This window comes from Cherax quadricarinatus, chromosome 17 (genome assembly GCF_038502225.1).
Source record: "Cherax quadricarinatus isolate ZL_2023a chromosome 17, ASM3850222v1, whole genome shotgun sequence".
In the NCBI taxonomy this organism is placed as follows: Eukaryota; Metazoa; Arthropoda; class Malacostraca; order Decapoda; family Parastacidae; genus Cherax; species Cherax quadricarinatus.
This window is the reverse complement of record NC_091308.1, coordinates 28,193,740-28,221,259: the sequence shown is the minus strand read 5'-3', so window position 1 is coordinate 28,221,259 and position 27,520 is coordinate 28,193,740. Positions and strand designations below refer to the sequence as shown.

The window sequence follows — 27,520 nt, the reverse complement described above, 5'->3', positions numbered from 1 at the left end:
CTTAAACCCCCAAAAAATCAAATTTTACTTAAATAAAACCCCATTATTCCCCAAATTTTAAACCCCCCAAAATTACAATGAATGACTTTTGACTCACACTCTGACACAAATTATTTTTAAGAGAACCAAAAAAACTTAAAAGTCATCAGCGTTTACTAAAGTCACGAGTGCTCGAGGAAATAACCAAAATTAAAGGGGCCAGAGCTTTAAATTAATTTAAATGGATATTGCTGTCCCAAAGTTCGAGTTATTGAACATATAAGTGGTAATAAGTAAATAAAAAAAAGTTGTAAATTTAAAGCGCAGTCAGTGTGAATTCCACATGGCCCAACAGTTGGTTGCGATACTGTGGACTTTTTGACCAGCCCCTGAAACAGTTAGATAACTGTTAGCCACTGCATTTAAATTTATTTTTTTGTGAGTTAAAATTTAAATTCAAAGTTTTTCTCAAAGGGTTACAATCTGAGTTTTAAAAATTTGGTTTTTGGGGTTTAATGTTAAAATATAAAGATTAACCCCAGAAAACCCCACATTAGGCATTTCGGGGGGACTTAGATTAATTTTTTAAATTTTTAAAATTTTTGATTTTCTGTTTTGGAAAAGGGGGGAGTAAATAGAAATACCTGGTTTCTGATAGTTGGGCGGGGTACAGGGGGATAAGATGTGTTCTAATGGGTTTTGAAGGGGATGAATGTTCTGATTCTAAAATTTTGGGAGGGTGTTCCAATTTTAGGCCTTTTAAACCCCTTGAATTTTTGTAAAGGTTTAGTCGGACAGGGAAAGTCTAAAATGTTTTGTCTGGGGTTATTTTTGGGGTTTTGTCACACATCAAGAAAGTGTTTTAGGGCAAGGTTGTGATTAAACGAAACCCCTTTACAGATAAACGGGTTTTTTCAGCAAATTTTTTCATCTTTGGGTTTTTTTATAATTTGTATTTTTTTTTGAAAATGTTCATTTATGTATGTGTCAACACTTTTTTTTGCGCCATTCGTGCATTTATTTACTTCAGTTATTTTTTTATTTCTTGTAATTTAGTTTTAAAATGATTCGTGTCTGGGAGTTCCCCTCACGACTGTGCAGTTTTAAATGTGAGCGTTCAAGTATTATTATTATTATTATTATTATTATTATTATTATTATTATTTTGTTTTGTTGTTGTTTATAAAGGAAGGGGTAATTAGTAATAAAATTATCTTTTTCTTAATACATGATAAAATTTATACGTCAGCTAAATGACATACTATAAAAAGGCTTGTTAAAAACATTTCGGCAAATTAGGTGTTTTGGGCCCCAGAATCGCCCCACAGTAGTCAGTACCTATTTTACTAATATCAGATCCTTTTTACAAGGAAACAGGAATCAGGTTTTGGGGGAAAAACGTCCTAATGTTTCCCCCCCAGGGATCAGCCCTGACCTGACTTTGGGGGGTGGTGTTAGAATGAACTTGGCTCATCCTTTCCTCCTAAAAAAGGGGTGACCTTTCCAGAACTACAGGAATTTATGATTTAATTTAAGGTAAAAATGATAATTTTTGTTAAATTATCCCGGAAAAAACATCTTTGGGGAATTGGCTCGAATTAGTTAGATTACAAAATTCTCAAGGGAAAGGGCCATTTTTGTGCCCCAAATCCCTTCTGTGGAGGAGCATAAAAACATATGGATAAAAAAGGCCCAGGAAATGGTCTCCAAAACGTTAACGGAAATATATTTGATTTATGATGTTTTTTGCAGATTTATGTATTTGCTGACATGTTTGTATCTTATTTCCTAATTAAAACACTGAATTCATAGATGTATCAGTCTGTACATTCTTCAATAAGTGGGGAAAAAACACATCATTTAAGATAGTACATAAAGTTTCCTACATATTTGTATTTAGTTTTAATATCATCTGTTTCTAAAATGCCAGAAGTTTAACAAACATAAAACCAATGCAACATCACAAGTCTAATGAATCAAGTTCTCCCTAAAAAATGCTTTTTTTACTTCATGTTATCATAGTGATTCAGCTCTAATCAGGCTTCAACGCATTCTTTTACCCCCTTGTTTCATTATTTAATTTTTATTCTCTCCTAATCTTCTTCCTAATGCCTGAATAATCACCAAAGATATCTCGCATTTCTTATCAATCTTTCTGAAGGGAGAAATTCAAGGGGGAAATTATAAAATTGTAGGTGGTGGGTCACCCTGAGTTAATTTTCAAACAAGGGCCTAAAAAAAACCGTTATGGAAACCCCTGTTGGCGGGTTTAACCCCGAAAAAGGTTAAATGATTATTATGTATATATATAATGTATTTTCTTTCATATAATTTTATATTGTTTTATTTTATAATAGCAAATGTAAAAAGTAACTTCATATTATTATTTTTTATATTGTTATTTATTATGTTGTTGGATGACATAATATGGCTAGTTCAAGTCTTGATTGTAAACTACTGTAAATTTCACTTGTCCTCGTTATACCCGGCTTCGGCTGTGGTCACGGGGGATCACGTGATCGAGGGGGTTCCCTCTCGTGAAAATTCGTCTCTCTAGACTGCTTGGTGGTTGGGCAGATTGTCTTCCATTATTTTGTTAGTTCTGTAGAACCTGTTTTGAACAGTATAGACTTAGTGATTTTGGTTTACTGAGGTTGTGTTCACATAGACATCTGAGCATCTCAGGTCCCGGGTATACTTCGCCTAATTTTTTTTGTTACCCCGGGGCCTTTTGGGAATTTGATTCCGTAATGAGTTTTTTAACTTTTTGTGGATCTTTTATGGTCCCTTTATGTTTATGTTATCTCCGTCCTGATTGTGTCCCGTCGTTGTTTAAAGGGTTGGGGGTTAGCATTTTTTTCATTGTTCAAGAGACTTCTAAAATCTCAAAAAAGGTTTTTTTGTGAGGATTTTCAGTCACTTTTTGTCTAGTGGGTTTTTAGACAATTTAATCTTTGAACTTAACCCTAAAAAAACAACTTAAAAATTTTAATATCTTATTAAATGTTAATTACCAGACATTAAAATTATAATGTGATATTGCTTTCAGAAATAATTTGAACTCAGAGATGATTTATTTTATTCTGTGATTATTTAATTTTTTGATAAATACCTCTAGACTTAATAAATTTATTAAAATTTTTAAATTTTTAGTTAGTAGCCTACAGTTGTAACTAAAACTATTTAATAATACTAATTTAATGGATAAATTGGGAAAAATATTTACTAATTTTTACAAAACCCAGTAACAGGCTGGGTGCTAGAAGGGGAGTCCTTTTTTTATTCACTGGGGTCTCGTTTTTGAATCGCGTTTTTTTTAACCTGCAATTTTGGGGAAAATGTTGGGGAACTTTAAAAAGGTTTATTTTTACTAAAAAGAGGTCAGCACACACACACCCGAAAAAAAAAAGTAAGTTTTCCTGCAGCTGCGTCTGTTAGATAGTCAAGAAAAGACAGATGTTACAGAATGAGCTATGCTTCCAGCCTGCCAGAGCTTACGTTTTACAATGAAATTCACACAGAGGACTTTTTATAATAAACTACAAGAGCGTTAGTTCTCCATCAAGGGTTGTTTAATAGTGTTCAGGAGGTTCCTTTCAAATCCCCCCCCAACAATTTGTCAATAGGACATGACCTACCCCCCCTAGACAATGTGGTAGTATGTTTTCTGGTACCCCCCCCTAGACAACTACGGGTTCCCCCCTGGCCCACCCCCCCCTAGACAGTGTGTCAGTAGGTTTCATCTCTGGGCCTACCCACCCCCAGACAACGTGTGTGTGGTTCCTCCTCACCAACCCCCTAACGGTGTGTCAGAGGTTTTCCCTTTCCCGGGGGCCACTCCCCCCCCTGGAAAAGGTTTAAAAGCAGGGGGTTTTTTCCCAAAACCTACCCCCCTAGACAGTGTGTCAGTGGTTCCCCCCCTTTAAAACCACCCGCCCTAGATAACCCCTATCAGAGGTTCCTTTTTTGAACCTACCCACCCCCCAATAACGTGTTTAAAAAAAGGTTTTCCTTTCCGACCTCCCCCCCTTAAAACCCAAAAGTGATCAGTAGGTGTCTTTTTCTGGAAAAAACCCACCCACCCCTAGGGGCAAATGTGTCAGGGGTTCCTCCCCGGCCACCCCTTTTCCCAACAGCGGGATCCCGGAGGGTTTCCTTTTTTGAACCTACCCCCCCTAGATAATGTGTGTCAGGGGGTTCCCCTTTCTGAGCCCTCCCCCCCTAAAAAAGTGTGTCAGTAGGTTCCTCCTCGGCCTGACCCCCCCTACACAACATGTCTGGGAAACCCACCGCTCCAAGACAATACCCACACGTTTATTAGTGTTTGTGTGTGCGTGTGGGTGTGGGGCGTCTGGACAGTCTCTACCTCCCCCCTCCCCCCCACCTGGCCCAGGGGGCTGGGCACCCCCTACCTCCCCCCCCTCCCCCAACCTGGCCCTTCCGGGGGCCCGGGCACCGTCTCCTCCCCCTTCCCCCTGGCCCCGAGGCTGGGCACCGTCTCTACATCTTCCTCCTTCATCCCGGGGCCCCCCGGGGCTGGGCAACCCCTCCCCTACCTCCCTTTTCCCCCACCTGGCCCTCCGGGCTGGGCACCGTCTCCCACCTCCTCCTCCCCCACCTGGTCTCCGGGGGGTGGACCCCCGTCTCTCCTCCTCCTCCCTCATCCCGGGCCCCCCGGTTGGGGGCCCTTTTCTACCCCCTCCCCCCTCCCCCGGCCCCAGGCTGGGAAGTCTCTACCTCCCCTTTTCCCTCACCCCCGGCCTCCCCCAGGCTGGACACCGTTTTCCTCCCCTTCCTTTCCCCCGCCTGGCCCCCCGGGGGCTGGACACCTTTTCTCCTCCCCTCCCTTTGGGCCCCCAGGCTGGGGGAAACCTCTCCCCCTCCCCCTCCTCCCCTGGCCTCCGAGGGTGGGGCACCTCCCTACCTCCTTCTCCTCCCCCTGGCCTCCAGGCTGGGCACCCCTACCTCCCCTTCCCCCCCCCTCACCTGGCCTCCCGGGGGTGGGCACCGCCCACCCTCTCCCTCCCCGGCCTCCCCGGGGCTGGGCCCCCTTTTTTACCCCCCCTCCCTCCCCCCCCGGCCTCCGAGGCTGGGCCCCCCTCTCCCCCCCCCCTCGCCTGGCCTGGGGGGCTGGGCACCGTCTCTACCTCCCTTTTCCCCACCTGGCCTCCGGGGCTGGACACCATCTCTACCTCCTTCTCCCCCCCCTGGCCTCCGAGGGGTGGACACCGTCTTTCTCCTTTCCCTCCCCCCCTGGCCTCCGGGGCTGGGCCCTCTCTACCCCCCCCTCCCCCCCTGGCCTGGGAGGCTGGACCCCCCCGTCTCTACCTCCCCTTTTCCCCCCCACCCCCGGCCTCCCCGGGGTGGACACCTCTCTACCTCCTCCTCCTCACCTGGTCTCCGGGGGGCTGGGCCCTCTCCCACCTCCTCCCCTCATCTGGCCTCCGGTTGGGCCCATTCCCACCTCCTCCTCCCCCCACCTGGCCCCCCGGGCTGGGAAACCTCTCTACCTCCTTCTCCCCCACCTGGCCTCCGGGCCCGGGGAAAGTCTCCCCCCCCCCTTCTCCCTCGCCTGGCCTCCGGGGGGCTGGACACCGTCTCACCTCCTCCCCCGCCTGGCCTCCGAGGCCCGGACCCCGTCTCTCCTCCTCCTCCCCCCACCTGGCCTCCGAGGCTGGGCACCCCTTCCCACCTCCTTCTCCCTCACCTGGCCTCCCGGGCTGGACACCCCCTCACCTCCCCCTCACCCGGCCTCCCCGGGGTGGGCCCCCCTCCCCCCTCCTACTCCCCCACCTGGCCTCCCCCGGCTGGGAAACCTTTTTACCTCCCTCCTCCCCCGGGCCCCCAGGCCCGGGCCCCCGTCTCTACCTCCCTCCTCCTCGCCTGGCCTGGGGGGCCGGGCACCTCCTACCTCCTTCTCCTCACCCGGCCTCGAGGCTGGGGGCCATCTCTACCTCCTTCTCCCCCGCCTTTTGGGCCCCGAGGTGGACACCTCTCTATCTCCTTTTCCCCCCACCTGGCCTCCGGGGCTGGAAATGTCTCCCACCTCCCTCCCCTCACCTGGCCTCCCGGGGGCTGGACACCCCTCCTCCTTCTCCCCCCCCCACCTGGCCTCCCAGGCTGGACACCTCTCTACCTCCACTCCCCCACCTGGCCTCCGGGCGAAAACTGCCTCTACCTCCCCTCCCCCCGCCTGGGGCCCCCGGGGGCTGGGAAATGGGCTCTCCCTCCTCCTCCCTTTCCCGGGCCCCCAGGCTGGACACCCCCTACCTCCCCACTCCCCCCACCTGGCCTCCAGGCTGGAAAACCCCTCCACCTCCTCCTCCCCCCCTGGGCCCCCCCGGGCTGGGCACCGTCTCTACCTCCTTCCCCTCACCCCGGCCTCCAGGCTGGGGCCCATCTCCACCCCCTTCTCCCTCACCCCGGCCTCCAGGCCGACACCTTTTCTATCTCCTTCTCCCCACCTGGCCTCCCCGGGGGTGGACACATTTTCTACCCCCTCCCCCCCCACCTGGCCTCCGGGGGGTGACCCCCTCTCTACCCCCCTTCTCCCCACCTGGCCTCCGAGGCTGGACACCTCTCTACCTCCCCCCCCTCCCCCTGGCCTCCGGGGGGTGGGCACCGCCCTACCTCCTCCTCCCCCCCCTGGCCTCCGAGGGGTGAACCCCTCTACCTCCCTCCCCCCGCCCCGGGCCCCCGGGGGCTGGGCACCGCCCCCCCTCCTTCTCTCCCACCTGGCCTCCGAGGCTGGGCCCCCGTTTTCCTCCTCTCCCTCACCGGGGCCCCCGAGGCTGGGGCCCCCTCTACCCCCCCTCCCCCCCACCTGGCCTCCGGGCTGGGGGCCTCTCTCCCCCCCCTCCTCCCCCCACCCGGCCTCCAAAGGGTGGGCCTTTTTTTCTACCCTCCTCCCCCACCTGGCCTCCAAAAGGGACAAACCTCTCTACCCCCCCTCCCCCCACCCCCAGCCTCCAAAGGGTGGGGAAAACCCCACCTCCTCCTCCCCCACCCGGCCCCGGGCTGGGTTTCCTCCTCCTCCCCCTCACCTGGCCCCGAGGGGTGGGCCCGTCTCTACCTCCTCCTCCCTCACTGGGCCCCCGGGGGGCTGGGGCACCGCCCCACCCCCTCCTCCCCCCACCTGGCCTCCGAGGCTGGGGCACCGCCCCACCCTCCTCCCCCCCCTCACCTGGCCTCCCCGGGGGGCTGGGCACCGTCTCACCCCCTCCTCCCTCACCTGGCCTCCCGGGGGCTGGACACCGTCTCTACCCCCCTCCTCCTCACCTGGCCTCCCCAGGCGCTGCTCTGAAATAAACCATCAACAAAACCAAACGACGTTTTTGGACTAACCCCAGTTTGGGGAAAAAACCTTCCCGACGACGTTTTGATCCGTCCCGGGCAATAACCGATATTTCCCAAAAAAAGAGAGGACAGTTCTTCCCTTTTTCTCAAGAGTTAGTTTTAAAAATAATAATAATAATAATAATAATAAATAATAATAATAATAATAATAATAATAATAATAATAATAATAAATAATATTTGTTCCCACATGTTAAGGTTTCAGTCCAATTAAAATCAGTGACATACTACTGTTTGAAAGCCGCTTTTAATATTTCCCGACAAATTAGGCCCAAAATTTTTCCCGGTGGACCCCCCCAGTCGACTAACACCCGGTACCCATTTTTGATGGGGGAACATGGACAACCGGGTAACAAAACCCAGTCTTAACCCGCCGGGGAAACGAACCCCCGACCCCCAGGTGAAGGGGGGCTTTTCCACCAGGTAATTGTTTTGGTTGTTCCGGCAGACAATGAGGGGGGTTTCCAATAGTGGCCTGTTCCAAGAGGGGTGGACCGGGGAGCTATGTCAACCTGACCAACGGCTTGGTTCTCTTTTGGGTTCGTGCGGGGTAACAGCCGGTTATCAGGCCCCAATCCCCCCCGAACCTGGGCATGGACTGCCGCGGGGCGTTGACCCCCGGGAAAAGCCCCAGGTACCCAAGCCCTTAGTGACTTTAAATCCACTATTTGACCGAAAAATCCGATTTACATCTTATTTTTTCCTTTTTATATCTGAAAATCACGTACTCGTGGAACATGTAAAAATTTTTAAGAAACTGTAAAAAACGATAATTATAATCGAATAAATCCATGTCAATTTTTTTTAGTTTCACATTATTATTATTATTATTATTAATATTTTTATATATTTTTAAAGTTTATTAAAAATTCCCATGCTACCAAAAAGGGGAGAAGCGTTTTTAATCGTTAAAACAAAACAGTGCAGGTTTCCCCGAGAACAAGGGAAAAAGTCTGCCGCTTTTAGGGGCCAAGGTTTTTTGCGCCCCCACTGTTACACATTTTAAGAGTTCTCTGGACTCGTGTGGGCATGTTTTGGGAAATTTTTCCCGTAAACTCACAAAAAATCAGACCTTTCCTGGCGGTCAAAATTAATGGATCATTTTTTTTGACTACGGAAAAGGGTTTAAAGTGCATAGTCCAGAAAGGCCTACTGCACTGTCCTCAGTTCTTATTGATCTGCCCCATTGTTTATCTAAAAAGTGTTTTCTCCCCCAAAAAATTTTAAATGAGTTTTTTTTAAAAGCCAGAAAGGGGGAACAAAATTTTTCTGGCTGGGTCATCTACCTTTGATTAAATCTTCTTCTTTCCCTTTTTCCTTGTTTTGATGGGATTTTTATGAGATTTTAATCTTGGGTTATATAAAACATGTAATATATATATAAAATATATTTTTATATATATATATATATATATATATATATATATATATATATATATATATATAATATATATATATGTCAAAAAATAGATAAAACTGGGTAAATTTGAAGAACTCTTTTAAAAAATTAAGCCCTTTTCTAAAATTTTCTTTTTTGGTTTAAAGATATTTTTTTCCTTTTTAAATTTAATGAAAAAATTTTTAAATTTTTGCCCCCAAAAAAATCTTAAAAAACACCTAACTTTTATAACAAGAATAATTTTTTTTTTAGCTTTTAACAAAATTTATTTTTTAAGATTTTTTTACAAAATTTAATACAAAAAACACAGTGAAATATAATTTTTCTTATTTTCAGAAGATTTTGTGAAAATTTTTATATACACAAATTTTCCTTGTCCTTTTGGCAAGATGAATTCTTTTAAGACAAGATGGCAAATTCTCTTTTATTTGGGGAAAATATATATATTGGTGTGTGTGTGTGTGTGTGTGTGTGTCAACCGAATAAGGGAAAACTGGTCAATTAACAAAATTTATTTAAAATTAAGTCCTTTCTAAAATCTCCTCTTATACATTTTTAAAAATAAATTTTTCATTTATCCCAAAGTAAAATTAATATTTTTTACCAAAAAAGGGCCCTTTTTATAACAAGAAAATTTTAAATTTTTTTAATCCAACTACTTTTTTTTCCATTTAAATTTACAATAATTTTTAAAAATTTTCAAGCAATAAAATCTTTTTTAAGTTAGGTTTAGAATGATTTTTTGAAAATTTCATCACAAATTTTGCTTACTTATAGGAAGAAAACGTTAATTTAAGAAAATAGCATTTTTTACTTATTTAAATATATATATATATATATAAATATATATATATATATATATATATATATATATATATATATATATATATATATAATATATTATATTTTTCTTAAAACTCTTTTCGGGAGTATACAGAGGACATTAAAAATTTGAACTCCCAGCCCTCAAAAGCTGGACGAGGAGAATGTGCATTTTCCCTGGACGCCCACTAAATTTTTTAAAAAGAAAAAAAAAGGAAAAAAAAAGAAAAAGGGGTTATAAGCAAGGGTAAAGGTTTTAAAGACAACCCCAAAAGTTTCTTTGGGTATCAAAAATTGGGACAAGGTTCCTTTTTAAGAGAATCTTGGAACGGGATAAAAATGTGAAATTCAAAACCATTCTTGTTTTCCCCCCAGGAAAATATAGTTTCCTGAAAAAAGATTTTTAGAAAGGATATTAAACTTTTTGTTTTGGGGAACTAGTGCATCCCAAAAATAAACTAAAACCAACCCCCGGCCCATGAACTGTTTGCAATTTTAAAAGGGAATTAAAGAGGAACTTGATATTTTTCACTTTAACATATCCTCAAAGGGGCATAGTAAAATGGAAATGGAAAATAATACCTTTCAAGGCGGTGACAGGTCCTTGGCTTCGAACTATAGACCAAAAGCCTTTCCCCCAAGGGAAAATTTAGGGAATAAAATTTGGGCAATTTAGCCATTTTGGGCGGGTGACTGATTAAAACTCAACAGGTTTTAAAAAATTTTCTGTTTTTAAATTTTTAACTTTTTCATAAGGTTTTTGGGGAGGTAGATCAGGTAAATTTTATGATATTGTGTATATGGACTTCAGTAACATAGAGTTCCATCCGAGGCTATTGAGGAAAATTTGGGAAAGGGGAAAAAAGAGAATTTTTCCGGAGAGGCAGGGGAAAAAGACATAAATTTTATGACCCCAAAAAAGGGCGTTAATTCATTCAATAACATTAACCTGGTAAATAGACTAAAATGTAAATCAGATGGTTTAATTTTGACAAATGCAAATTTCCCAAATTTTGGGCAGTTAAAACCATGCCACATTAAATAAATAATGTAGATCAATACACTGATTAAAAAAGATTTGGATTTTTTAAAAAAGTAACAAAAACCAAAAAACAAAGGGGTTAGTGTTTGCAATAAACAAATAATTTTGGTTCTATCTAGAAGTATAAAAATGAGCCCTATTTTTCTTCAATCTATATATCCGTTAGGCCTCATTTAACTTGCTGCTCAGTTCTGGTCCCCGTATTAAGAAGGGATATAAAAGTCTGGAAATCAGAGGGGATACAAGATCCATGTATCAAAATCCCAGGATAGACTGGGGGCCCTAACCCACTCCTCTCAAAAGGCTGAATTGGGGGGATAATGAGGTGATAAATGGAAAAAGGAAAAAAAAAAGGGGATGAAAAGGGGAAAAATTTTCCCACGAAGGACCTTTTTGTGTTGGAAAATTCAGATTCAGGAATGAGTTTGGGGGGGTAGATTGGGGAATATGGGGAGGGGGGGTGGGTAAGGGCGGGGTGGGGAGGTAGGTGAAAAGTAAGGTCACTTGGGACCAACCCCTCTTATTACTCTACCCAAAAATCCTCCCCACATGAAAAAAAATAATAAAAAAAGAAAAGGGGGACCTAATATTATATTCTACTCAAACACAGTTTATTATTAAGACTTAAAAAAGGGGGGAAAAATTTTTTTTAAAAAATGGGGGCACAAAAAGTGAGAAGGGAAATACAATAATTTGAAAAATAAAAAATTTTAAAATAGCACAGAGGACAGTTCACTACAGGAACTGCCACAGGTCCCAAGACCAAACAACGAGTAACCCCAACCAGTATTTTTAAATCCCCAACACTCTCCAGAGACTTAAAAGCCTTCCACCCCCCAAAGCCCCTAAAACTCTGCTGGGGCCTGCCCCCGCAGCGCTCCGCTCGAACCTCCCAACCTTTTGGGCGGGGCCCAAGCACCTCACAACCACGACGACCTGCGCCGGGCCCCGGGCGTCGAAAAAAGACCTCAGACGGGGCTTCAGATTTTTCCCGGCAAGGTGACCATAATTGGTTAAATTAGGCCCCCAAACCCTCCAAAGCCCAGCTGGACTACATCACACCCCCTTTTTCCCCCCCAATTTAAACTTTTAGAACTGGAATTTGTCCGTTATTAACATTTTTAACCCAATCCCTTAAATCTTTAAAAAAAAAGACAAAATAATATAAAATTTTTTTCAACCCCAACCCAAAGGCAGCCCTAACATACACCTGGCAGTTGGCACATAATGTCGTTTTAAAAACCCCCGTCATTTTTCTAAACCAAAACGGGCCAGTGCCCCCACCATGAAAAAACCACCAATGCAGTCACCCCCCACAACCATTGGGAAACCCCTTTTACCCATGGGGGAAAACGTCCCAAATATTCTTTAAGTAACTGCCGACCCCCCGACCCAAAGGGCGCATTTTGGCACACTTCCCTTCCCCCTCAACATCTGAATGAAAGGGGGCATCTGGGCCGACCCCCCAATCCTATGCCATCCGGTTCACTGGCCCATAAAACAAGGGCCATAATCACTGACGATTCAAGGTCACCTTTTTCCACATAATACAACCCGGGAAGTCAAAGTAGGGTGGGGGCATCTCAAACCCCAATTGTTTTCATGGCTGGCAGGGCATCCCCCATACCGGGCGTACAGGGACCCGAAGGCAGGAACCCCCCACCTTCCCTTGGAAAACAGGGGGTCCCCGGCTGGAGTCCATCTTTTGCGGCTCACTTCCCTTCCACATCTCCCGGGGGTGGCAACCCTTTTTGTAGATTTCTGTCCGAAACCCGCCAGTTTACACACCAGCAGCATCACCGCCATCTCCCCCTTTGGCCGGCGCATGCGCATCAAGCGCACCATCCGACAACCCCAAGATTTTCCGGCCCCTCACACCGGCCCCCGCATTTAACATCTGCAACCCATAGTAGACAGCATCCGCAGCCGACATCAGCATACGGCAAAAGGCGTTCTCGGGGTGAGGTAGGGCACTTCAGGTTTAACAGGGGACACCCCTCCCGGCCTCGGGGAAATTTGGTCCTGGGGGGATGGTCACAGAGGGGGGTGCGCAGACAGACACCCCCTACACTGGAGACAAACCCGGGGGAAACATCTCTGGGGCCATCAGCTGGGTGACTGGGCAAACAGCTGGGGACGGGCCAAACGGTGACAGCAATCATAGGGAAATTTTTCAATGGGTGACAGTTGGTGCCCCGGGGGCTGGGGGACTTTCATTCCTCTGAAATATTCAACCGGGAGTAATTGCTTCCCCCAAAACTCACCCAAAAACGAATTCCCCTTTATCCAAACCCAAAACCAACTCCACCAAATTTAAAAACACCCAAAAAATTTTTAGACCCACCCAAAAAGGGAAGTTTATACTAGGTTATAATATCTAAATTTCCAAAATTTGAAAAAAGGGGAAATGGTAGTTAAAAATTAATGAGCATCAAAATAAGGACATGACTGGTTCCACTATAAAAAAATTAGAACCACCCCCCAGACACCCTGCCATGAGGGGGGATGATTGGGGGAAAATGGGGGGGTTTGGGGAGCCCGGGGTGGGACAGGGGAGGTGGAGGGTATGGGGGTAATGTAAGGCACTGGTGACTCCCCACCTCTAACCCTACCCACCACACTCCTCCTCCCTTTTCATGAAATAAAAAATGAATAAAATTAAAATAGGGACCGTGAATATTTCTATTTTCCCCAAAAAACAGTTTATTAAAGTCTTTTTACAAAAATATTTGGGAAAAGAGCATTATTGTGGTTTAGAAAAAGGGTGGTACATAAGCATAGAAGGGAAACAATCAACGGAAAAAGAATATAAACCAATATGCAAGAGGGAAATTTATCAGGAACTAAGCCACAGGTCCCAAGACCCTAAGACGATAATGCGCCAGTACTCTGCCCAATGCTCACAACGTTTCACCCACACAGTGGGCTTTTTCAAGTCACACACGGATCTACCTGGGGTTGGAAGGTACGGGAGTATTTATAGTTCAGAATGTTGAGGTCAGGTGGAGAATGCTGCATCTGATGATCTACCGGGTGGGGTTATAGAGTCTTGGGTAGCTAGGCGGGGATATTGGACAAGTTGTGAGTAGACCTTCTGCAGTGTTCTATGTTCTTATGTGGGATAGCGATGAAGAAGTTTCTTGGCGAGTGGTTCAGCTATGTTATAGAAGCCATTGCTCTGGTTGAAATTGTTGGTTATAGAGATAAACGATGATTCCAGGATTCTTCTGTATTGAGTGTTGTCTTCTGTGGCTATAAGTCTTGAGTTTCTGTAGTTAATTAAATGGTTGTGTGAATTGCGATGTTGTACACAGGCATTCCTTGTATCGTCAGTCCTGCTTGCATATTGGTGTTCTGAAATACGTGTTTGGAGGTCTCTTGATGTTTCACCCACATATAATTTGTTGCAGTCATTACAAGGGATTATGTATACCCCTGCAGAGGATGGAGGCTTGTCCTGTCTACTACTGGTGATGTCCTTGATGGTCGTGGTTGTGGAGGTAGATACTTGGAATGATGTTTTGGCAAAGATGTTGGAAACATGTTTGGCAATGGAGTTGGTGGGAAGGACTATGTATCTCTTCTCGGCAGTGTCTTCTCTGGGTGTGTTGAAGATGTTTAATGCTCGCCGTCTGCAGTCTCTGATGAAGTGACGAGGATAGTGGAGTTTGGAAAATACTTGTTCAATTATAGTGCATTCTTCCTCAAGGAACTTGTTGCTGCAGATTCTGAGTGCACGCAGGAAGAAGCCTATAATTACACCACGTTTGGTTTTGGTGTCGTGGTGAGAGTAGAAGTGGAGAAGATCGTTTTGGTTGGTGGGTTTTCGATAGACTTTAAAACGAAGTTCGTGGTCAGCTTTGCAGAGTAGAACATCAAGGAAAGGAAGAGTGTTGTCGACTTCTTCTTCAAGTGTGAACTGGATTGAAGGCTCGACCTGGTTGAGCTTGTCTTGGAGAGCTTGAACGTTGAAGCGTTTAGGAGTTATGAGAAGAATGTCGTCAACATAACGGAGCCAGGTGACAGACGAAGGAATAATGGTGGAGAAACGTTCGGCTTCTAGATGTTCCATGTATAGGTTCGCCAGGACTGCACTGAGTGGCGAACCCATGGGTAGTCCAAAAGTCTGCTGAAAGAGGTGATTTTCGAAAGAGAAACACGTAAAGCCAACACATAGTTCAACAAGGTCGATGAAATCGCTGGCTGGAATGGGAAGATCAAGTGAATCGTCAATTTTCCTGCGCAAGAGATCGATGGCTTGTGTAGTAGGTGCATCATCTCAGCAGCCATCTCAACACGCAGCTCCCCAGTCATACCTCGACGTTACATCAATGCACTCAAAGGTTTAGCAGAAGACACGACCATCAGGGTCACCACCGCTGATAAAGGAGGTGGTGTTGTTATCATGAACACTGATGATTACAGGAACAAAATGCTTAATCTACTTAATGACCCAGATACCTACAAACCTCTCACAACTAACCAAGTGGACAACCTCACTAAAACTTTTCTTCAAAGGACTCGCCGCATTCTGAGGGGCTCAGAACAAGGGAAGAAACTTCTGCACACCATGCCCAGCAACCCCAGACCTGCCAGAATGTACGGCCTGCCAAAGACTCACAAGCCTGGTATCCCACTGAGGCCCATATCCTCGGGAATAGGCAGTGCTCCCCACCAGCTCTCAGGAATTCTCGCCAAACACCTCTCTAAACTCTTGGGCACTATCAGTCCAGCACATCTCAAACACTCAGGTGATCTTCTCAATCGCATTCGCAACATCAACATCAGGAACAAGAAACTTTCCAGCCTTGACGTGACTTCCCTATTCACTAAAGTACCTACTAAACAAGCCATCGATCTCTTGCGCAGGAAAATTGACGATTCACTTGATCTTCCCATTCCAGCCAGCGATTTCATCGACCTTGTTGAACTATGTGTTGGCTTTACGTGTTTCTCTTTCGAAAATCACCTCTTTCAGCAGACTTTTGGACTACCCATGGGTTCGCCACTCAGTGCAGTCCTGGCGAACCTATACATGGAACATCTAGAAGCCGAACGTTTCTCCACCATTATTCCTTCGTCTGTCACCTGGCTCCGTTATGTTGACGACATTCTTCTCATAACTCCTAAACGCTTCAACGTTCAAGCTCTCCAAGACAAGCTCAACCAGGTCGAGCCTTCAATCCAGTTCACACTTGAAGAAGAAGTCGACAACACTCTTCCTTTCCTTGATGTTCTACTCTGCAAAGCTGACCACGAACTTCGTTTTAAAGTCTATCGAAAACCCACCAACCAAAACGATCTTCTCCACTTCTACTCTCACCACGACACCAAAACCAAACGTGGTGTAATTATAGGCTTCTTCCTGCGTGCACTCAGAATCTGCAGCAACGAGTTCCTTGAGGAAGAATGCACTATAATTGAACAAGTATTTTCCAAACTCCACTATCCTCGTCACTTCATCAGAGACTGCAGACGGCGAGCATTAAACATCTTCAACACACCCAGAGAAGACACTGCCGAGAAGAGATACATAGTCCTTCCCACCAACTCCATTGCCAAACATGTTTCCAACATCTTTGCCAAAACATCATTCCAAGTATCTACCTCCACAACCACGACCATCAAGGACATCACCAGTAGTAGACAGGACAAGCCTCCATCCTCTGCAGGGGTATACATAATCCCTTGTAATGACTGCAACAAATTATATGTGGGCGAAACATCAAGAGACCTCCAAACACGTATTTCAGAACACCAATATGCAAGCAGGACTGACGATACAAGGAATGCCTGTGTACAACATCGCAATTCACACAACCATTTAATTAACTACAGAAACTCAAGACTTATAGCCACAGAAGACAACACTCAATACAGAAGAATCCTGGAATCATCGTTTATCTCTATAACCAACAATTTCAACCAGAGCAATGGCTTCTATAACATAGCTGAACCACTCGCCAAGAAACTTCTTCATCGCTATCCCACATAAGAACATAGAACACTGCAGAAGGTCTACTCACAACTTGTCCAATATCCCCGCCTAGCTACCCAAGACTCTATAACCCCACCCGGTAGATCATCAGATGCAGCATTCTCCACCTGACCTCAACATTCTGAACTATAAATACTCCCGTACCTTCCAACCCCAGGTAGATCCGTGTGTGACTTGAAAAAGCCCACTGTGTGGGTGAAACGTTGTCAATAAAGGATCACATTATACTGCATTTGTGTTTATATTTCCATGAACATGCTTCGAACCTGTTAACTAGAAAATACTTGCCTCGTTGTTCATAATACTTTCTCAGCAATTGTGTAACTATTTACTGTACTGATGGAAAAAAAAATCGCTCATCTAAAACGGTGGCTGCGATGTCGTCTGTTTATGTTTTCAGAGCGAGTGTAACTTGCAGTACATGTGTACGGTATAACCACACCTGACATCAACAAACATGACTTCAGTGGAAGAGCGGCTAGAGAGTGAGTTTATATAAGGTCAGCGTCTGCTAGAAATGAGTTAGTACTTCTGGTGCGAATATGAAGGGTTACATTTGTTGTGTTGATATCTCTTTTGACAGTAGAAATAAGGTAATAAGTTTATATGGTGCGATGAAGCACAGGTCCGAATAATCAGACTGGGCTGAGTGTGTGAGCTGGTCTTGGCACAAGTCAATCAAAGGCAGATTTGAGTGGCCCATAAATAAACCCTACTTCATGAGATTTTCTATGAAAAATAAACTAACAACAAAGCCGAGTTTTCGTACATGGAGAATCACCATGCACGCTTACTCAGAGCATTTCCATTGGAGATGCACTGAGTAAGCGTCTCCCTGAGGAGTGTTACATGGAGAGAAAACATCTAATGAGTTTCTGGCACAGTCGTTGAATGACGCACTCTGGTGCCTCCAGAGCTGTTGAAATATCAGTCTGTTATCACTTTTGATACTTTCCACGCACATGGTGGGTGTAATGTATATTGACCTCAACACTGCATCCAAAAAAGCCAGAGCCAACCTATACAGCATAGCCAGACCTAGCTTCTTGGAGTGTACCTGGGATCGGGCCGCGGGACTAGGCCTCTCGATTGCCGGCCTGATCGACCAAGCTGTTGGTGCCAGCCATACGCAGTCTAACGTGTGCACCACAACCCGACTAATAGATTTCATTACTCATTTATTAAATCCATCTCTGTGACGGAAAATGACATGGAAACATGTACCATGTACCTCTTGTGCAGAATAGTGTAGAAGCACATTGCGGGTGTGCCCAAGCTTTACTTTTAATTAAAAAGAACTTCAGGCGAGGAGCAGACCCAACTAAGAGTATCTTCACATTGTTCAGAAGCAAAGAAATCTGTATGTTTGTCTTCCTCGACTTAGACGAAGCTGCCGAGTTTGTTAGCGCAACTGCCACATCTTGGGTAAATCACCATGACAACATCACATCTCACCATGACAACATCACAACATCTCACCATGACAACATCACACCATCACAATCCACCATCCTCCTAAACTCATAATTGATTTCTCGCATATTATTTTCATCTAATTTCTCGGCTTATGTTATTTGGGTTAGGTTAGGCCAGGTTAGATATGGTTAGGTTTGACTAGGTTAGCTTATCGGCTATGAATAAAACCAACCTATTACAATATACCACAGTAAATTAAATATTACATAGATGTGATAGAAAACAAGGGTGAGTAGTCAGGTAATCACTGTTCAACACTCACGTCTCGCTGTCTTAATCACAGTGAGATACTGACTTTGATTTACAAGGATGTGCTGAATTATTAAACAGCCATTATCACACTGACCCATACTGTAGCGATCATAACTCGTGAGTCATGATAGCGGCTTTAAGGGTCTTGAGCTAGAGCTCGCGAAAGCCACGCTGGTGTGGGAATCATCTGTAAAATAAAAACTGCATTTGTGGTCACAGTTGTGGCCCATGCTAACTCCCCCATATTGTATAGAAATATACCTAGTTGGATGAATCTTATTAGAGCCAGTTGGTAAAGTGGTTAACGCACTGGCCTGTAGATCCTAGGATTCGCTTACCATGGTTCAAACCAACCTCCCTCTTCCGGGTTTTTTTTCAGTACTGTAGTATTTGACCTTTGGGGCTTAAATAGAGTTTTTCGGAGGCGATTGATTAACTGGTTGTTTGGACTAACAGGTATGTCAGTTCTTCACCGCCAGTCAAACATACTTCAGATCATGTACACGTCAAGGTTTCTTGATATCGGTCAGGGGCTCTTGATGTCAAGAATTACACTTCGCTTTTTTTCGGAGCGAACCTAAATACCTCCCATTCCGCCCCCCCTATCCCCCAACGCTGTAGGACCTCCTAAGGGTTTAGCGTTTCCCATAAACTCACGAAATCATAATAAAACGATTGGAAACAAACCACGGAACTGATGGGACTCGAACCCATGACAAGTGCGTCCTAAAACTCGCTGACCTGTGAGTTTTAGTCCTCACTTGTCATGGTTCAAGTCCCATCCGTTCCCTGGTTTGTTTTCCGTAAATATGATAATAACAATAATCAGCGTAGACACTGAGAGACACAGTACACGTCCAGGTGTGTGTACACCTGTCAACCAGGTGTGTGTACACCTGTCAACCAGGTGTGTGTACACCTGTCAACCAGGTGTGTGTACACCTGTCAACCAGGTGTGTGTACACCTGTCAACCAGGTGATGACACGGGTCATCTATATTCACATTTATTGAACTCACATAACGCTGTTATTTACAGAGGTGAAGGGGTAACTAATAATAATAATATTTATTTCTACAAGTACATGACAGAACGTATACAGGCCTTGCTGACATCAGTGACAATTAGTTTAACATCTTTATTATCCACTCCATACCCATCCTGTGGGCGGCAGCCGCCCCCATACCCATCCTGTGGGCGGTAGCCACCCCATACCCATCCTGTGGGCGGTAGCCACCCCCATACCCATCCTGTGGGCGGTAGCCACCCCATACCCATCCTGTGGGCGGTAGCCACCCCCATACCCATCCTGTGGGCGGTAGCCACCCCCATACCCATCCTGTGGGCGGCAGCCGCCCCCATACCCATCCTGTGGGCGGTAGCCACCCCATACCCATCCTGTGGGCGGTAGCCACCCCCATACCCATCCTGTGGGCGGTAGCCACCCCCATACCCATCCTGTGGGCGGTAGCCACCCCATACCCATCCTGTGGGCGGTAGCCACCCCCATACCCATCCTGTGGGCGGTAGCCACCCCCATACCCATCCTGTGGGCGGCAGCCCCCCCCATACCCATCCTGTGGGCGGTAGCCCCCCCATACCCATCCTGTGGGCGGGAGCCACCCCCATACCCATCCTGTGGGCGGTAGCCACCCCATACCCATCCTGTGGGCGGCAGCCGCCCCCATACCCATCCTGGGGGCGGTAGCCACCCCCATACCCATCCTGTGGGCGGTAGCCACCCCATACCCATCCTGTGGGCGGCAGCCGCCCCCATACCCCTCCTGTGGGCGGTAGCCACCCCCATACCCATCCTGTGGGCGGTAGCCACCCCATACCCATCCTGTGGGCGGCAGCCGCCCCCATACCCATCCTGTGGGCGGTAGCCACCCCCATACCCATCCTGTGGGCGGTAGCCACCCCATACCCATCCTGTGGGCGGCAGCCGCCCCCATACCCATCCTGTGGGCGGTAGATAAAAGATTACAGAGGTACATAATGGGCCCAGGGACTGGGCCGCGGAGTTTTGATAGTGAACAAGTTACAAAGGTGATGAACTATTTTCATGTTTATATCTGGTCAACTGTAATGAGTTATTAATGCAAATGTTAATTAGGTCACACACACATACTATATAGAAAACCCCTTGTTACGCAGAGCATTTCGGGTAAATTAGGTTAATTTTGTCCTCAGGCTGTGACCCCACACCAGTCGGCTAACACCCACGTACCTATTTACTGCTAGGTGAACAGGGACAGCAGGTGTCTTAAGAAAACACACCCCAAATGTTCCCACCAGTACCGGAGATCGAACCGCGGACCTCAATGTGTGAGCTGAGTTCACTACTAACCGAGCTACGGGTTTTATTAACTAACTAATGAGTAATAGTATAAAAACGTATACATATCACTGACAGTGAACAACATTCCCCTTGAGAACACAAGTGTTTGAGTGGCTTGTTATCGTATCATACAGAGTACACATGCTTCTCGACACCTAACACTAGCAGTAACTCGTGTAAGATCAACAGGAAGAGAAGAAAATAAGTGCCACTAACAAGATTGGACTTAATACAGCCTCTCGGAGGCTAACAGAAGTGATGCTACAGAGAGAAGTCTCTTTGTGCTCGGCGGAGATAAGACCTCGCCTGGCGCCTTGCTTAGTGACCACCCGGGGGTAAGGAGGTCTTGGTTAGTGTCTCCTGGGAGTGCCAGGAGTGCCGGGGTTAGTGTCTCCCGGGGGTGCCAGGGGATGGTTGGGGAGGAAGGAAGGGGAGGAACATTGGGTTCAAGGGAAGCGCGTGGAACTGTCTGCGGTTGTAGGAAGAATGGAGCAGATAATAATATCTAAAGAATCTTTGTTAGTTGTGACTTGAGATCATTCTTGTCTCTACATCCATAAATTATTCCTTTTTTATTTTTTACTGAACAAATTTTGTTATATCAACAGTATGCGGCTACACTATACAGTGAAGGAAAACTGTGCGGCTACACTATACAGTGAAGGAAAACTGTGTCACTATAATTCCCTATAAAGGTTACACTTGGCAGAGTCAGAAGGGTGACGGAACATTCAGTAAACATGAGAGTTTGAAAGGTTTCCTTCCAGCAGATTTATCCAGGTTAAACTGCATTTACATTTCTGTTTTTGCGGAGACTACATCATCGTGATATAATTGTAGATATACAGTGGAGACAAGTGAGGAATTTTTCATAACTTAAATAACCTTGCGCCGCCTGGGCAATTAGTTTATTGTGTATCCTCAGCTCATCCTGTGAGCGGCTAGATTAGTTTCATCATATGCACTCCCCAGAGACTTGTAGTTCACCTGCCCAGTCACTCATGCACTCCCCAGAGACTTGTAGCTCACCTGCCCAGTCACTCATGCACTCCCCAGAGACTTGTAGTTCACCTGCCCAGTCACTCATGCACTCCCCAGAGACTTGTAGTTCACCTGCCCAGTCACTCATGCACTCCCCAGAGACTTGTAGTTCACCTGCCCAGTCACTCATGCACTCCCCAGAGACTTGTAGTTCACCTGCCCAGTCACTCATGCACTCCCCAGAGACTTGTAGTTCACCTGCCCAGTCACTCATGCACTCCCCAGAGACTTGTAGTTCACCTGCCCAGTCACTCATGCACTCCCCAGAGACTTGTAGTTCACCTGCCCAGTCACTCATGCACTCCCCAGAGACTTGTAGTTCACCTGCCCAGTCACTCATGCACTCCCCAGAGACTTGTAGTTCACCTGCCCAGTCACTCATGCACTCCACAGAGACTTGTAGTTCACCTGCCCAGTCACTCATGCACTCCCCAGAGACTTGTAGTTCACCTGCCCAGTCACTCATGCACTCCCCAGAGACTTGTAGCTCACCTGCCCAGTCACTCATGCACTCCCCAGAGACTTGTAGTTCACCTGCCCAGTCACTCATGCACTCCCCAGAGACTTGTAGCTCACCTGCCCAGTCACTCATGCACTCCCCAGAGACTTGTAGTTCACCTGCCCAGTCACTCATGCACTCCCCAGAGACTTGTAGCTCACCTGCCCAGTCACTCATGCACTCCACAGAGACTTGTAGTTCACCTGCCCAGTCACTCATGCACTCCCCAGAGACTTGTAGCTCACCTGCCCAGTCACTCATGCACTCCCCAGAGACTTGTAGTTCACCTGCCCAGTCACTCATGCACTCCCCAGAGACTTGTAGCTCACCTGCCCAGTCACTCATGCACTCCCCAGAGACTTGTAGTTCACCTGCCCAGTCACTCATGCACTCCCCAGAGACTTGTAGTTCACCTGCCCAGTCACTCATGCACTCCCCAGAGACTTGTAGTTCACCTGCCCAGTCACTCATGCACTCCCCAGAGACTTGTAGTTCACCTGCCCAGTCACTCACGCACTCCCCAGAGACTTGTAGTTCACCTGCCCAGTCACTCATGCACTCCCCAGAGACTTGTAGTTCACCTGCCCAGTCACTCATGCACTCCACAGAGACTTGTAGTTCACCTGCCCAGTCACTCATGCACTCCCCAGAGACTTGTAGTTCACCTGCCCAGTCACTCACGCACTCCCCAGAGACTTGTAGTTCACCTGCCCAGTCACTCATGCACTCCCCAGAGACTTGTAGTTCACCTGCCCAGTCACTCACGCACTCCCCAGAGACTTGTAGTTCACCTGCCCAGTCTCTCATTCACTCCCCAGAGACTTGTAGTTCACCTGCCCAGTCACTCATGCACTCCCCAGAGACTGCTGTAACTCACCTTCCCTGTCAGTTACAAGAGAATGTTGTTACTCACCAGGTCTCTCACTCACACCTTGTCTAATGATATCTTCTGCTTGATGTCTGGTGCCTTCCCCCTCCTCTCTGCACACACACACACACACACACACACACACACACACACACACACACACACACACACACACACACACACACACACACACACACACACACACACACCTAATAACCTTCAGTTCGTTGTTATGGCTTCACCACCGGGACAGCAGCAAGTACATTAACTATGATGTATATCAGACCAAGAAGGTCACCGGGAAGTGGATATAAAAGGAGGCAGAAATTCACATCTTCCTGAGAAATTAGCCAGATGGTCCATCCTGAGATCATATCGACTCATAACTGGTCCAGGACCGTCCTCAACCTCATCTACATGTTTCTCTCTCTCTCTCTCTCTCTCTCTCTCTCTATATATATATATATATATATATATATATATATATATATATATATATATATATATATATATATATATATATATATATAAATATATGCAGACAATCGCAGACAGGCGATCTTAACTATGCAAGAGAAACCACGGGGGATGGAAATCTTAAGCTCAAGTACTTTCACACTTCTTAGTGCGTCATCGGGAGCTATGCAATTTTGCAAGGCTGCAACTGAAGGAGTAAGGAGAAGTTTTCTCAGAATAGTGCAGTGCGGGTCTGTCACCTGTTGCTGGCTCTCTCAGAATGTCGGCTAACAGTCGGTGTCACACCCAGCACTACAACCATCCCCATCCCCCACATATGGGATAACAGGGTTTTGAGAAGTCAAGTATATTGAAATTAGAGGGTATAATAGTCCGCCCCAAGCTTTTTCTAACTGTTTAGAACAGGTCATGTTACTTGAGAAAATACGTTTCTCAGTGGATATTATATATATGGATTGTTATTGTTCTGTGTAACCTTTTTAATTAATAAAAGAAAGGAAATAATTGTGCTTTGTCCGTTTAAATGTCGTCTTCTGGGGTACTTGAGTGTTCTCAGGGGTTCTGACAAGTATCTCTTTATATTTTCCTAAATATTGTCTACTATTCTTCTCAGTATCGATTATTATGCCTTACTTGGGATTCTTCTATAACATTCCTATAATATTTCTATGATCCAGATTTCTACTTGTAATATCCTTTAACCCCACTACCTAGTATGTCACCAGGTAATCTTGTGTATCTGTCAATGTATGGTACAATCACAGCTAAACGCGTTATATAACCATACACTAACTGACGTATCATGGTGTTTTGGTGCGTAGACACTGGTCGAGGGTCACCACTCCATCATAAGACAACCTGGCATAACGAGGAATCCCGTGATTTTGTGTAGCATTGTTGTTTAAGGTTGTGTACAAAAGACTACTAACTATCGAGCTTGTATAACCCATAATTTGAGATATATACGGTATTCCTGTCATGACTCGAGAGAGAAGATTCAATTATGTTTCTTTCTATGACAGAACTGTTTGGTACAATAATTTGGGCAGCATCCCATCCGGTGGGTGATTACAGAAACTAACGTGGTTTAAGATAGCGTTAGACTCCTGCCTTGTACTGAGTATTTGTGTTGGCCTATTTTGGCCGTGGCTTGTCCTGTGTGTGTGTGTGTGACCAGCGTAACGGTCCCACACCCACAGTGTGACCCACGTAACAGTCCCATATCCACAGTGTGACCCACATAACAGTCCCACATCCACAGTGTGACCCACGTAACAGTCCCACACCCACAGTGTGACTTACGTAACAGTCCCACACCGATAGTGTGACCCACGTAACAGTCCCATATCCACAGTGTGACCCACATAACAGTCCCACATCCACAGTGTGACCCACGTAACAGTCCCACACCCACAGTGTGACTTACGTAACAGTCCCACACCGATAGTGTGACCCACGTAACAGTCCCACATCCACAGTGTGACCCACGTAACAGTCCCACATCCACAGTGTGACCCACGTAACAGTCCCACATCCACAGTGTGACCCACTTAACAGTCCCACATCCACAGTGTGACCCACGTAACAGTCCCACATCCACAGTGTGACCCCACGTAACAGTCCCACACCCACAGTGTGACCGACGTAACAGCCCCACATCCACAGTGTGACCCACGTAACAGTCCCACACCCACAGTGTGACCCACGTAACAGCCCCACATTCACAATGTGACCCACGTAACAGTCCCACACCCACAATGTGACCTACGTAGCAGCCCCACACCCACAGTGTGACCCACGTAACAGTCCCACACCCACAGTGTGACCCACGTAACAGTCCCACACCCACAGTGTGACCCACGCAACAGTCCCACACCCACAGTATGACCCATGTAAGTCCCACATCCACAGTGTGACCCATGTAATGGTCCCACACCCACAGTGTGACCTACGTAACAGTCCCACATCCACAGTGTGACCCACGTAACAGTCCCACACCCACAATGTGACCTACGTAACAGTCCCACACCCACAGTGTGACCCACGTAAGTCCCACATCCACAGTGTGACCCACGTAGCGGTCCCACACCCACAGTGTGACCTACGTAACAGTCCCACACCCACAGTGTTACCCACGTAACAGTCCCACATCTACAGTGTGACCCACGTAACAGACCCACATCCAGTGTGACCCACGTAACAGTCCCACAACCACAGTGTGACTTACGTAACAGTCCCACACCCATAGTGTGACCCACGTAACAGTCCCACATCCACAGTGTGACCCACGTAACAGTCCCACATCCACAGTGTGACCCACTTAACAGTCCCACATCCACAGTGTGACCCACGTAACAGTCCCACATCCACAGTGTGACCCACTTAACAGTCCCACATCCACAGTGTGACTCACGTAACAGTCCCACACCCACAGTGTGACCCACGTAACAGTCCCACATCCACAGTGTGACCTACGTAACAGTCCCACACCCACAGTGTGACCTACGTAACAGTCCCACATCCACAGTGTGACCTACGTAACAGTCCCACACCCACAATGTGACCCACGTAACAGTCCCACACCCACAGTGTGACCTACGTAACAGTACCACATCCACAGTGTGACCCACGTAACAGTCCCACACCCACAGTGTGACCCACGTAACAGTCCCACACCCACAGTGTGACCTACGTAACAGTACCACATCCACAGTGTGACCCACGTAACAGTCCCACACCCACAGTGTGACCCACGTAACAGTCCCACACCCACAGTGTGACCCACGTAACAGTCCACACCCACAGTGTGACCCACGTAACAGTCCCACACCCACACCGTCATTCGTCATGGCCACATTTCGCCCTCCTGGAGCTTCGTCAAGCCAATTCGCACAACACAAAGCAACCGCTTCCTGAGAGCGAAACATAGCTAAATAAACAAGTATCTCGCTCTTGGCTTATGTAATACTGTCACCTAACACATCGATGTTAATTCCATACATATTTATGCAGTTCAGGTGTTGTATTATGGGGATAATTGTGCGAGTCTTAAATGCAGGAAGCATGTCAACACAGTTCAGAACGTGTTCGGACAGTATGTAAATGAGATAAACAAGGAGTGGAGACGTTGCATTCATTCACAAAGTCCCAGGTGGAAGAAACGTCTTCACAGTTGTACTGTGTGTCTGGTGTGAATTCCTACAAGAGGCGCACTGGAAACCTGGTAGGCCTGGAACTCTGGTAGTTCCTTTATGTTGGGATGATTTGTGTTGTGACTGCACTCTGGGATTATTTGTGTTGTGGCTGCACTCTGGGATTATTTGTGTTGTGGCTGCACTTTGGGATTATTTGTGTTGTGACTGCACTCTGGGATGATTTGTGTTGTGGCTGCACTCTGGGATGACTTGTGTTGTGGCTGCACTCTGGGATGATTTGTGTTGTGACTGCACTCTGGGATGATTTGTGTTGTGGCTGCACTCTGGGATGATTTGTGTTGTGGCTGCACTCTGGGATGGTTTGTGTTGTGGCTGCACTCTGGGATGATTTGTGTTGTGGCTGCACTCTGGGATGATTTGTGTTGTGGCTGCACTCTGGGATGGTTTGTGTTGTGGCTGCACTCTGGGATGATTTGTGTTGTGGCTGCACTCTGGGATGATTTGTGTTGTGGCTGCACTCTGGGATGGTTTGTGTTGTGGCTGCACTCTGGGATGATTTGTGTTGTGGCTGCACTCTGGGATGGTTTGTGTTGTGGCTGCACTCTGGGATGATTTGTGTTGTGGCTGCACTCTGGGATGATTTGTGTTGTGACTGTTTTTCTTCCTTTCTCTCCTAACTATAAGTTACTTACACATTGAAAAACGTTGATTGCATGACGTAGCTATTACGTTGTTGGTACTTGTCATAATTAGATGTTGTCAGTGCTTATGTGGTGGTGGGTGAGTGTTGTCAGTGTTTATGTGGTGGTGGGTGAG

The 27,520-nt window shown here is 46.4% G+C and overlaps 1 protein-coding gene across 1 annotated transcript in view; it reads right to left on the bottom strand.

The window, feature by feature from the left end:
- Nucleotides 1-27,520, bottom strand: part of LOC128686326 (sodium-coupled monocarboxylate transporter 1-like) — a 185,833-nt gene that overhangs the window by 30,742 nt on the left and 127,571 nt on the right. The gene's annotated exons all lie outside the window — the stretch shown is intronic.